Genomic DNA, 13,471 nt, shown 5'->3' with positions numbered 1-13,471 from the left:
ACCAGGATCCAAAGAAAGGAAATTATCAGGTAAGACTAAATTTCACCTTCCTTATTTTCCAGCTAGGCCAGTACACACCAGTGGGATGTACCAAAGTTCGTATATCTTGGAGGGAGAAAGAAAAGGCTCCCTGCACCACCACGTTACCAAAAGGTGCTGACACTTCTAGCCCAAAGATTACATTTATAAAGCTTCATGGAGAATGAAGAGAGAACCACATTGCAGCTTGACAAATGTCCTCCAGAAAAACATCCTGACCCTCTGCCCAGGAGGTAGCCTAGACCCTCACTGAGTGGGCCTGGAGACCAACAGGAACATCCTCATTTGTCAAAACGAGCCATCACGTAATCAAAGCTTTAGAAGCTGCTCCTCCTTTACAAAGTCTCTGGAACGAAGAAACAGTCCAATCTCCTGAACTCATTAGTTATTGTCAGATACTTTATCAAGGCTCTGCGGACATCCAACTTGCGCATCGTTCAATCTGCGATTCCCCATGCAAAACCGCAGGCAGTGAAAGTACATAGTTAAAGGGGAACACCACCTTAGGAAAGAAGGCAGGCACTGTGCACAAAGAAACTGCATCTGCAGAAAAAGACAAGTAGAGATTCCTGCAGAAAAGAGCTTGCAGTTCCAAAATCCAGCAACCAAGCAAACGGCAATTAAAAAAGGGTTGCCACCTGCACAGGCTCAAAAAGGGCTTCTGTTAGAGCCCTCAGAACCAGAGGAAAGTGCCACTTCGGGGAGATGAACCACATCAGGTAGGGCCACCTGCCCCTCAGGGGTCCCCAAAAGCAAGAAAGGGCAGTAACCTAAACTCAAAGAATTCAGGACCAGGCCCTGATCAAAGCCACCTTGAAGGGCAACGAAAATGATAAAGGGGATGGGATGACTTCCCTATGAGGAATGGCAAAAGCGGCTGGGGCTCTTCAGCTTAGAGAAAAGATGGTTGAGGGGAGATATGATAGAGGTCTATAAAATAATGAGTGGAGTGAAACGGGTAGACGTGAAGTGTCTGTTTACGCTTTCCAAAAATACTGGGACTAGGGGGCATGCGATGAAGCTACAAAGTAGTAAATTTAAAACTAATCAGAGAAAATCTTTCTTCACTCAATGTGTGAATTCAACTCTGGAATTCACTGCCAGAAAATGTGGTAAAGGCGGTTAGCTTAGCAGAGTTTAAAAATGGTTTGGACGGCTTCCTAAAGGAAAAGTCCATAGACCATTATTAAATTGGACTTGGGGAAAATATTTCTGGTATGAGCAGCATAAAATGCTTTGTACTTTTTTGGGGATCTTGCCAGGTATTTGTGGCCTGGATTGGCCACTGTTGGAAACAGGATGCTGAGCTTGATGGACCTTTGGTCTGTCCCAGTATGGCAATACTTATGTACTTATGAAGGAAGGAAAGGATGGCAGAAATATCAGCCCTCCACGGGGAGCCAGGATATAAGCCAGAAGGAACTCAGATTCTCCATGACGACTGGACCCTGGTGGTGCACACCCCGACCCCTCGGGAGCAGAAGAGGGTACTCCACTAGAAGCCAGACCAGATCTGCATACCACGGGTGTTGTGGTCAAGAGCTGGTATGATTGGATATCGGCAGCAAGCATAGCGGCCTGATACATCTTCCTGCCAAAATCGGGGCTGCCGATGAAGAGCGTACCTGCAATAAAGAGTCTGCTCTGGATGAACCGGAACTGCTCTGCTCCACCACCAAGTCAAGTGCCGCTGTGAAAGCCAACTTCAGCTCCCCAAAGAGCCAGCACTCTTTGTCTCTTCCATGGAGCGAGCGTAAGCGCAAAAGCTTGGCTGTACACATCCTTGCTGAGTCCTCAGAAGACAGACTGCAGAAAGCGTGGTAAAGAGAGCCCCAAGCTGGCCCAAAGTCAGTGAGAACCTACTCCCTGCAAAGAGAATAGCCCTGTCCCTCCTGGACAGCTGACAAACCGGCACATAGTGCAGTAGTTTTTTTTTTTTTTTTTTAAACTCTATTTTAACCCAGATGCTGCAGGCTGTTTAAGGCACTCAAGGCTCTTGCACTCACACGGCAGCCAAGGCACAGCAGCTGTCCACTCCAACTGGAGGGCAGGGGGAGGGACCCGGCTACCCAGGTGTAACACCCCAAGGGGAGACGGGGCCCCACTGGACTCACACCCCAGAAGCACTCCAAGGCATCAGGTACAGGGATCAATAAGACTCCTTTTTTTAATGTAATGTATTTATTTAATTATTCCACAAAGGAGAGACGACCAAAAGAACAAGAAATCTAGGACACAAAGTACCCCACTGGGCCTACCAGACCAGCCAGGCTGCATAGACTGCATGTCTACCCTCTGCTGAAGACTGAGAAATACTGGCTGGCTGGGGTCTTGTACAAGATAAATATACAGTATCCAAAACTCCAGAGTTCTCAGTCTCCCTCTGCTGGTAGGCGTGCATAACCCAAGCGTCTTGACCAGTCTGGAGGGTTGCTGAGGAAAGGCAGTTATTTCACTCTTCTAGTTCTGGCCTTTTTTTTCTTTGCACTAAAGTTTATCCAGTAGCGCAACATGCTGCAGCCAGCTCCTCTCTCTCTCTCTTTTTTTTTTTTTGCGAAGCTCTGAATGGGGGGGGGGGGGGGGGGGGTGGATGGGGAATGGAGGAAGACTGGCCCCCAATGGTTGGGACCCCTAAGGGCATGTGCCAGAGGCTCAAAGGCCCCAACCCTCAAAGCAGAGGGCCTGAGAAAAAAAGGAGCAAAACCCACTCTCGCTCAATCACGGGATGGTCTGTGGGTTCAACCTTGGGAGACAAATGTGGCCAAGGTACTTGATCAGCAAGGCACTGGCAATATCTTGGCACTGAGGAAGACGGGCCAGGATAAGAAAAACAATTGCTGCAGTACAGAAATACTAACTAGCTCCAGGATGCACCTATAATACTGGTGATGTCACTGGAACTTGTCTTTCTTTCTCCACCTCCATCTGCTGGTCGAGGGGTATAACCAACCTGTGTGGACTGGTCTAACTGGCTAACCATTCTCTATTTACCTGTTCCACCCTTCTTGTGTCTTTGTAAACTATCATACTGTCTCTTCTGCATGATCAAGAGCCCTAATCTGTTCAGCTTTTCTTCTTAAGGCCACTTATTCACTTTTGTCCTTCTGTCTTTCTGGAAATGGGGTGACCAGAATTGTACACAATACTCAAGATGTACTTAAGTACATATGTTTTCGAGACCACTCATAGCTTCCAGAGAAGGGCAGGCTTAAATGTAATTGCCTGCTTGCAGTCAACAAACTGATTCTGAGCATTGGCAAGTAGGCAGAGTGATGTCTACGAATTCCTACAACCTCTATGAGGAGTAACCAGCTGGTACAGCCAACCAGCATAGTAGAGGGCAGCATTCCGTTTGGGTCCCAGGGATGGTGGCAGAAACATCTTCTGGGATAGGGGGAAGGACGCATCTTCTGTTCCAATTAGGTCTGGAACACAGTAGCAGGGCCACAGGGAAGAGAAGAAAGAGAAGTTTAAGGGGAGATAGGAAGAGAAGAAGAAGAAAGTGAGAAGGCCACAAGGGCTACAAAGTGGAGGGGGGAAGACTCAAATTATGAGAGGAATGAACTGGGAGAGGGAGTGAAGTATAATAGAGGACAGAGCATTTATCAAGGGGAAAAAAAATCCTCACCATGTACTCCCACCACTCTCCACCTCTCCCACAAATTTTGTTAGTTGGGGCAGAAGTCCACAGCAGTCCTGGAGGAATTTCTGGATCCCCTCAGAGCGTGTCCTGAAACTTCATGTACTACATCACCACCATCTTTTTCTTTTTTAATGTTGGTCCTTTACATGGTGTCACTATCTACAAAGACTCCAGTTCTGATTCTGACCTGTACAGCTATCAAAATACTGCACTAGAAACTGACAAGCACTGTACACCGTGCCCCTAATACATTCACATAAATAAAAAAAAACATATAGACATATAGTATATGCCCTTTCTCTTGTTAACCGTATTTTCTGTCCCACCTCAGAATCATAACTTTTAAAAAATATATTCTTTGTATATGTGTGGCCATGCTGAGCAGTCTAGTTTTGAACTAAAGAACTCTGTATAGATCTCATACAAAATCTGCTCAGGGAATCATTCACTAAAGAGGCCATCTGTTCCAAAACATATCAGCCCATTATTAATTCAATCCTCTCCTCTCAATGGGGCCTCCCCTCTCTTCCTCTGTCATCAACATTATCCTCCATGAGAAAGCCAACACCCAAACAACACAGACCTAGAGAGGGAACATGCTGAAAAGCCACCCAAGATCTCCTAATATACCTGCTGCCTTTGATCTAGCCTGGACATTTTTTTTTCTTTTTTTTTTTTTGGTAAGCCAGAGTAAGGAAACAAGAAAAACTGAATCAGGAGAAACTAGAACATAGTAAATGACGTCAGAAAAAGACCTGCACGGTCCATCCAGTCTGCCCAACAAGACAAACTCATATGTGCTACTTTTTGTGTATACCTTACCTTGATTTGTACCTGTCCTTTTCAGGGCACAGACCGTGTAAGTCTGCCCAGCACTATCCCCGCCTCCCAACCACCAGTCCCGCCTCCCACCACCGACTCTGGCACAGACCGTATAAGTCTGCCCAGCACTATCCCCGCCTCCCGCTTTGCCACCCAATCTCGGCTAAGCTCCTTAGGATCCATTCCTTTGTAAAAATTCACAAGAGAAGGAGGGTCATGGCCAGGCTGAGTGAAAGCACTCTGGATGGGGGATTGTTTGGGGGGGGGGGGGGGGGGGAAGAGGGCAGTGATATTTTTGAACGACATATAGCTTTGATAAGAATCTGTTATTCCAATGGGTATATAAGCATCTTTTATATGAGTTCCAAACTTGTCCTCAGTGAACTCAGCCAGCTGGTTTTCAGGATACCCACAATGAATATTTATGAGATAATATGCATGACTGGAAGTATCGGGATGTGCATATATGCATCCTTCAAGTCCAGAGAGCATAGCCAATCATTTTCCTGAATCATTAAGAAGAGTGCCAAGGGAAACCATCCTGAACTTTTCTTGGACTAGGAACGTGTTCAGGGCCCTTAGGTCTAGGATGGGACGCATCCCCCGTTTTCTTCTGCACAAGGAAGTACCTGGAATAGAATCCCAGCCCTTCCTCCCCTGGTGGAACGGGTTCGACCTCATGGGCCTTTAGAAGGGTGGAGAGTTCCTCTGCAAGTACCTGCCTGTGCTGGGAGCTGTATGAATGCGCTCCCGTGGGCAATTTTGAGGTTTGGATTCCAGATTGAGGGTGTATCCTAACCGGACTATTTGAAGAACCCACTGGTCGGAGGTTACAATAGGCCACCTTAGGTGAAAAAAACATTAACCTCCCTCCAACCGGCAAGTCGTCCAGTATGGACACTTTTAGTTTGGTTATGCTTTCCTGGAGCCAGTCAAAAGCCCGTCCCTTGCTTTTGCTGGGGAGCAGTAGGGGCCTTGTGCACACGCTGTTGACGGGAACAAGTACGCTGGGGCTGAGCCTGAGTAGGCTGGTGAGATGCCAGAGTGTACCTACACCTGGAATTGGAATAGGAATAGGGGGCACTCCGTGGTCCATCAAAAAACCTCCTAGTTGAGGTGGTGGTAGCAGAAGGCGCCCAGCTGGAGTAGTCATAGCATCTGTGTGCTTCTTGATCTGGTCAACCAGATCTTCTACCTTCTCTCCAAAAAGATTATCTCCCCAGCAAGGAACATCCACTATTCTCTGCTGGATTGAGTGGTCCATGTCAGAAACACGCAGCCATGAAAGTCTGCGCATTGCTATACTTTGGGCAGAGATTCTGGATGCCACATCAAAAGTGTCGTATGAGCCCCTTGCCAGAAATTTACGGCATACCTTCTGCTGCCTGACCAGCTGGCGAAAGGGTTCGGCCTGCTCCAGAGGGAGGGCATCAACCAAACCAGACAGCTGCCGCACTGAGTTCCACAAGTGGATGCTCATGAAGAGCTGGTATGATTGGATATGGGCAGCAAGCATAGCAGCCTGATACACCTTTCTCCCAAAAGAGTCCAAGGTCCTAGCTTCTCTGACTGGGGGCGCCGAAGCATAGTCCCTAGAACTCTTGGCTCTTTTGAGGGCGGAGTCCTCATCAACACAGGTTCACCGTGGATCCGATACTGGGATTCAGTCTTCTTGGAAATCACGGAACCAGAAATAGGGGATGCCCAGTTCTGCATAAGGACTTCCCAGAGTACCTTATGCAAAGGAGCTGTCACTGCCTCTTCAGGTGTAGTCCAGGACCTTGAGCTTCTCAGCCCTGGCCTCATCCTCCACGTCTATGGGGAATGGAATGGCCTGAGCCATTTCCCCTACAAAAGATGAGGACAGGCTCTCAGGAGGAGACAGTCTCCTTTCAGATGGATGGGAAGGTTCAGAGGGAATCCCAAAGGACTCCCGATGAGAAGTACCTGGGATCGTCTTCTGACTCCCATGAGTGCTCCTCCTCGGTGTCAGAAAGCACTTCTCTGAATGACTTTCGAGACTGAACCTGCCTCGACGCCGAAGACCCATGGTCTCGATGGCGATGTTGAGGGGCTGACTCCCGCATGGACTGCGGTGAAGCTTTCTCCACAGATGTCGATGGGGAGTCGACCTGGGTGGCAGCCGATACCGGAACCGCAAGCGGCATCGAGCTTAGGTACTTCACAGCAGGTGGAGGGCCAGAGACAACAGCAGGCGACATGGTAGGAGCAAGCACCCCCCGACGCCAATGCAGATCTACGCAGCAGTCCCTCCAGAAGCTCTGGAAGTAAGGCCCGAATGTGCTCGTCGAGAACTACCATCGGAAGAGGTTGCACGGTCGGTGGAGCAGTCGGTGGCAGAGTCGCCGGAGGCTCAAGAGAAGGAACTGGGCTGCTGAGAGACTGACGCGTCGGCACCTCTTGAATGGAGGGGGAGCGATCCTCCTGGCATTGACACTTCTCTGGTGCCGAATCCCTCGGCACCCCAGAGCTCCCAGCTCCATGCATCGGAGAACGGTGTCGGTGCTTCTTTGCCTTCATTTGATGCACCTCACCGATGCTCCTCGGTGCCGACGCGGACAACATCGAATCCCCACGTCGCCTCGGGGTCGGGTCCGACGATGGACGATCATGGGGGGCCTGTACAGCAGGAGGCTTCAAGGCAGGTGGAGACCCACTCAATGCTTCACTGCTCCCAGTGTGTCTTGGCGTCTCAGCAGCCATGCCTACCTCCACTGCCGACGCCCGTTCCGAATAAGATAGTGAAGGACCGGGCCGAGCCCCAAAACGTTTCTCTCTTTGGGCTTCTCAAGGCAGTTGAGTCCTTTTCTTCATACAAAGACAGAAAAGGCACAACGAGCTGGGCTATGGTCGGGTCCAAGGCACTGGATACACCATGAATGGGTATCGGTGCCTGAGATGGTCCGGTTGCACCAAGTTTGAAGCTGCTGGGAATCTTCAATGACATGGAAGGGAAGACAGCACCGGCTAAATCAAAAGTCTCGACTGTGCCAAGAAAAAAGGCACATAAAGAGAGAAGGACCCGGCCGAGCAGCCTAAAAACGGCCGCAACGGAAATAAAGGAAACTTTACCAGAACAAAACAACTAAGAAAAATAAAGGGGGAAAAAACACACTTTTTTTAAACAAAATAAAAATAAAAGGAAAATAAGAAGGAAAAAAACTTGTCAAAAACATGTTATGGCTCTTTCCCAGGCACACAGAGGAGCCACAGAAACTCACTGTCACTCCTCACACGGAAGAAAAAGAACCGAGGAACACGTCTGAAAGGCGGGCGGGAAGACACTCGGCGAATGCACAGTTTGACGCATAGCATGCTCAGAAGGCTGTAGCAAATTTTTCGTATGTGAAATGCCAGTTCCCGGGCCGGCAAGGATCGAAAATTATACTCACACAACATTTTGCTGTATTGCTGCTTCTATTTTGGAAGGCCTAATTTCACCTTCCTCAGCAACCCTCCAGACCGGTCAAGATGCTTGGGAAGTACCAAAGCAGTAAACCTCTAAGGGCAGGACCCCTGAAAACCAGAAGTCAAAACCACTGCTCCAAAACCAACATCCTCTTTCACCTGTAAAATCGATTCTATATTTCACCAAAGAATGCAAAGAAGACCACATCGCCGCTCTGCAAATGTCCTGCAGTGGAACCAAACTGCTTTCAGCCTGAAGAAATGACAACAAAAACACCGTCTTTAAGGTAAGACCTTTACAGATGCTCGCCTCCAGCGGTTCAAAAGAAGCACCCACTAGAACCTCCAAAACGAGATTCAAATCCCACGGAAACACCAACTGACGCCACGGGGGCCTAAGAAGCTTCACTCCATACAGAAAACAGACCACATTTGGTGAAGCCAAGGACACCCCCTGAAATTCCCCCAGAAACAAGCCAAGACAGAATCCTGCACTTTCAGGGAGGACAGAGCTAGACCCCTGTCCAAACCATCCTGCAGGAACTCCAAAATCTCCGTGACTGAAGAAAGCAAAAGCCAGTAAGACCGATCTTGACACCAACTTTCAAAAATATGCAACACTCTCACATAGGCCAAAGAGGTAGACCGCTTACATGACTGCAGCATAGTAGAAATTTCCTTGGGAGAATAACCTTTCCTCCTCAACCGGTCCCTCTCAAGAGACAAGCCGTAAGCAAGAACGGAGACGGGGCGGGCTTCACGATAGGACCCTGGTGCAACAAGTCTGTCTCCCCGTGCAATGGAAAGATTCTGCACCGCCAGATGTACCAAGTCTCCGTACCAAAGACGATGCGGCCAGTTTGGAGCAAGCAGAATCACCGGACCCGAGTGTAGCTCAATACGCTGAACCACCTGACCCACCAAGGGCCACGGTGGAAACACATAAAGCCTGAGGAGGCCACAGAAGAAAACGCATCAATCCCTTTGGAATGAGGATCCCTCAGATGACTGAAGTATTGAGGCACCTGAGCATTGTCGTCTATCGCCATGAGGATCCACCTGAGGCAGACCCCATTTTAACATAATGCAGTTGAAAACCGATCAACAAAGAGACCACTCACTGGGATCTAGAGTGTGTCTGTGCGAGCAGAGTTTCTGAGCAATGTCCACACCAGCCACATGCACTGCAGAGAGATCCTGAAGATGAGTTTCCGTCCAGTGCACCAACAACACCATCTCTTCTGCGACCGCCCGACTCTTCTTGCTTCCCTGCCAACTGACATAGACCAGTCATGGTGTTGTCTGAGAGAACCCTTACGGCTCTGCTGACGATGAGCAGCCGGAAGGACTCCAGAGCTAATCGGATGGATTGCATCTCCAACTGATTGATTGACCAGTGAGGCTCCTCTATTGACCAACGGTCCTGAGCCATCTGCCCGAGACAATGAGCCCCCAAGCCCACTAGACTGGCATCCATGAAGAGCAATATCCACTGGAGGCTCCAGAGGTATGCCCTTCTTTAGACAAGATGTGTAAAGCCACCATTGCAGGCTGTGGCAGGGGACCCCCACCTGGGGCAACCGCTCCTCCAAATCCTGCCTCTGTGGAGGCCAGCGAGATGGAAGAGCTCAATGCCGTAGCCTCATGTGCACCCTGGCCCACTTCTAGTGCTGCCGCCATCAGACCCAGCACCTGCAGGTAGGATCGGGACGTGCATGCAGTCTCTGACAGGAGCTGCCAAATCTGCCTCTGCAGTCTGGTGATCCGAGCGGGACACAGAAACCCTTCAGCATGTTGAAACGAACCCCCAGATATTTGAGGGGCTGAGAAGGCCATAGAGGACTCTTGGTCGGGTTCACCACCCAGCCCAGCAACTCCAGAAAACTCACTACATGTTCGGTTGCCCTCTCAATCTCCAAACTAGACTTCACCCGAATCAACCAATTCAGTGGACCAAGATGCCCTGCTTCCAAAGAGCAACGACCACAACCACCATGACCTTGGAAAAAGTCCGCGGTGCAGTCGTGAGACCGAACGGCAGAGCACAGAATTGAATATGCCTGCCTAAGACAGCAAAGCAAAGAAACTGCTGATGAGCCACTTGAATGGGAATGTGCAAATAAGCCTCCGTCAAATCCAGGGAAGTGAGAAACTCCCCTCGCCGAACTGCGACAATGACCGAGCGCAACGTCTCCATTCGAAAAGATGGGACCTTCAGAGCACCACTGACCCTATTTGAGGTCCAAAATGGGTTGAAAGAAGCCTACTGATCTGAGGTGATCTGGGTCCACCTCTGGTCAAACAGTTTCAGCTGAGCGCCCACCTGCACCAGAGGATGGACCCCTGTACCTTCATTGAGAACTGCACACCGATCCAGAAGTCCCAGAGATGGGGTTGCGCCCTGCACGATGCACCCCCCCCCCCCCCCCCCAAAGGACTGCATCCACTGAAAGAAGCGACCTCTGGAAGCTCCTCCAGACCTACTCGGCCTATAACGCCTAGCTTCTTGAGAACAGCCATGCATCGCAACCACCACGGCCACCCGACTTAGGCCGAACCTCTATAAGCCGAAGAACCTTAGCCTTTCCAAGACTGCGCACCAGCTTATCCAACTCCTCTCTCCAAAGAGCATGGAACCTTTAAAGGGAAGCGAACACAACTTGGTTGGCCCGCTGGATGACCGGGGTGTAAAAGGGGCGATCAAGGAAGACAAAGAAATAGCAGAAAAACTAAAGGTGTTCTTTGCTTCGGTCCTCACCGAGGAAGATTTGGGTGGGATACCGGTGCAAGACAGGGTATTTATAGCTGAAGAGTCGGAAAAACTTATTGAAATATCTGTAAATCTGGAAGACGTAATGGAGCAGTTCTGCAAACTGAAGAGTAGCAAATCTCCTGGACTGGATGGTATTCACCCTAGGGTACTGATAGAACTAAAAAACGAGCTTGCGGAGCTACTGTTATTGATTTGTAATTTATCCTTAAAATCGAGCGTGGTACCGGAAGATTAGAGGGTGGCCAATGTAATGCCGATATTTAAAAAACGTTCCAGAGGAGATCCGGGAAATTATAGACCGGTGAGTCTGACATCGGTGCCGGGCAAAATGGTAGAGACTATAATCAAGAACAAAATTACAGAATACGTTCAAAAGCATGGACTAATGGGACAAAGTCAACATGGATTTAGTGAAGGGAAGTCTTGCCTCACCAATCTGCTGCACTTCTTTGAAGGGGTAAACACACATGTGGACAAAGGTGAGCCGGTTGATATTGTGTGTCTAGATTTTCAGAAGACGTTTGATAAGGTCCCTCATGAAAGACTACAGAGGAAATTAGAGGGACATGGGATAGGAGGTAGTGTCTTACTATGGATTAAAAATGGTTGAAAGATAGGAAACAGAGTAGGAATAAAAGGTCAATATTCGCAATGGAGAAGGGTAGTTAGCGGGGTCCCTCAGGGATCAGTGCTGGGACCGCTGCTTTTTAACATATTCATAAATGACCTAGAGATGGGGGTAACTAGTGAGGTAATCAAATTTGCCGATGACACAAAGTTATTCAAAGTAGTCAAATCGCGGGAAGATTGTGAAAAACTACAAGAGGACCTTACGAGACTGGGCATCTAAATAACAGATGACGTTTAATGTGAACAAGTGCAAAGTGAGGGTCCAAGAAAACAGCAAGGCAAACAATCTGCAAACTCCAAGATGGTAGGACAAAAAAAGCAGATCAATTAAAGAAAATAGTTTATTGAATGACAACCAAATAAACAAATCAGCCCGACACTGGCAGTGTTTCGCCCAACAGGGCTGCGTCAGGGGAGTTATGGAAGTCTAAAATCATGAACCTTCCAAAATGCAGTAAAAAACAGCATGAACCAAATGAATCATAAAAGATAGTGACGTGAATACCGTCCTGAACCTTCACAATTCTAGAAGTGTCGGACTGATTTATTTGGTTGTCATTCAATAAACTATTTTCTTTGATTGATCTGCTTTTTTTGTCCTTCCAAGTGCAAAGTGATGCATGTGGGAAAGAGGAACCCAAACTATAACTACGTCATGCAAGGTTCAGCGGTGGGAGTCACGGACCGAGAAAGGGATCTAGGTGTCGTTGATGATACGTTGAAAACTTCTGCTCAATGTGCTGCTGCGGCTAGGAAAGCAAATAGAATGTTGGGAAAGGGATGGAAAACAAAAATAAGGATGTTATTCTGCCGTTGTATTGCTCCATGGTGCGACCGCACCTCGAGAATTGTGTTCAATTCTGGTCGCCGCACCTCAAAAAAAGACATAGTGGAATTGGAAAAGGTGCAGAGAAGGGCGACAAAGATGATACAGGGGATGGGACGACTTCCCTATCAAGATACGCTGAAGAGGCTGGGGCTCTTCAGCTTGGAGAAAAGGCGGCTGAGGGGAGATATGATAGAGGTCTATAAGATAATGAGTGGAACGGAACGGGTCGATATGGAGCGTCTGTTTACGCTTTCCAAAAATACTAGGACAAGGGGGCATACGATGAAGCTGCAGTGTGGTAAATTTAAAACGAATCGGAGGAAATTTTTCTTCATTCAACGTGTACTTAAACTCTGGAATTCGCTGCCAGAAAAGGTGGTTAAGGCAGTTAACTTAGCAGACTTCAAAAAAGGATTGGACGGCTTCCTGGAGGAAAAAGTCATAGAATGTTATTGAATGGACGAGGGAATACAGCATTTCTAGGATTCGTGGGACAAATTGCTTGTTCTTCTGGCCGCTGTCGGCTTGATGGACCCTTGGTCTGCCCAGCATGGTGAAGCTTATGCCGCGTCTGCAGCCCAGCCCCGTAGCCAAAGCGCCCAACGGGCAGCAACTAGAGGGACATATTTTTTTGCTGAAGCCTGTAGCAAGTCATAAAGGGCATCAGGCAAGAATGAAGGGCCCATCTCCAACTTGGCAAACTCCTGCACCAAAACAGCCTTGTCCAAAACCTAATCGTCCAAGAGCCTTTCCGCCCAGCAAAAGAAAGTGCGAGCCACTAGGCCCTCACAAACGGACGCATGCAGTGCTACAGCTGATAAATCAAAACTATGCTTAAGGAAAGACTAACTTTCTATCCTGGGGGTCATGGAGAGCCAAACCACCATCTACTGAAATTGCCGTTGCTTTAGTCACTGCCATTACCACCGTGTCCACAGTTGGAGGCTTGAGGGAATCCCTATCCTCCTGAGGGAGCGGGTAAAGCCTAGCCATGGCACAAGCCACTTCCTTAAGATCCTTATTCATAGGGATAGACCATGAAGGACACTGAATCCCTTTAACCAAAGGTTCTACTTGTTTAGTATCCACCACGGGAGTCTTCATGGGTTCAAACTTAAGCGTAGAAGACACCTGGTCTATTAACTCCACTAACTCATCTCTGTGAAAAATTCTGACCACAGAAGGGTCCTCCCCAGGCAGCAAGATATCTTTTCCCTGAGCTGACTCCAGGGAATCTTCCTCTTCGAGATCACTAAGAGTCTCTTCCGAGCCCGGGAGGGAACAGTAGATCATCAGTTCAGTCCAG

General features: G+C 48.6%; 1 protein-coding gene across 1 annotated transcript in view; it reads right to left on the bottom strand.

Annotated features, from left to right (window-relative positions):
- The window catches only part of DCAF8 (DDB1 and CUL4 associated factor 8), an 81,937-nt gene that overhangs the window by 12,700 nt on the left and 55,766 nt on the right, over positions 1-13,471 (bottom strand). The gene's annotated exons all lie outside the window — the stretch shown is intronic.

The sequence above is a fragment of the Microcaecilia unicolor genome, chromosome 14 (assembly GCF_901765095.1).
Source record: "Microcaecilia unicolor chromosome 14, aMicUni1.1, whole genome shotgun sequence".
NCBI classification, from domain to species: domain Eukaryota; kingdom Metazoa; phylum Chordata; class Amphibia; order Gymnophiona; family Siphonopidae; genus Microcaecilia; species Microcaecilia unicolor.
This window is presented reverse-complemented; position numbering and strand designations above follow the sequence as displayed.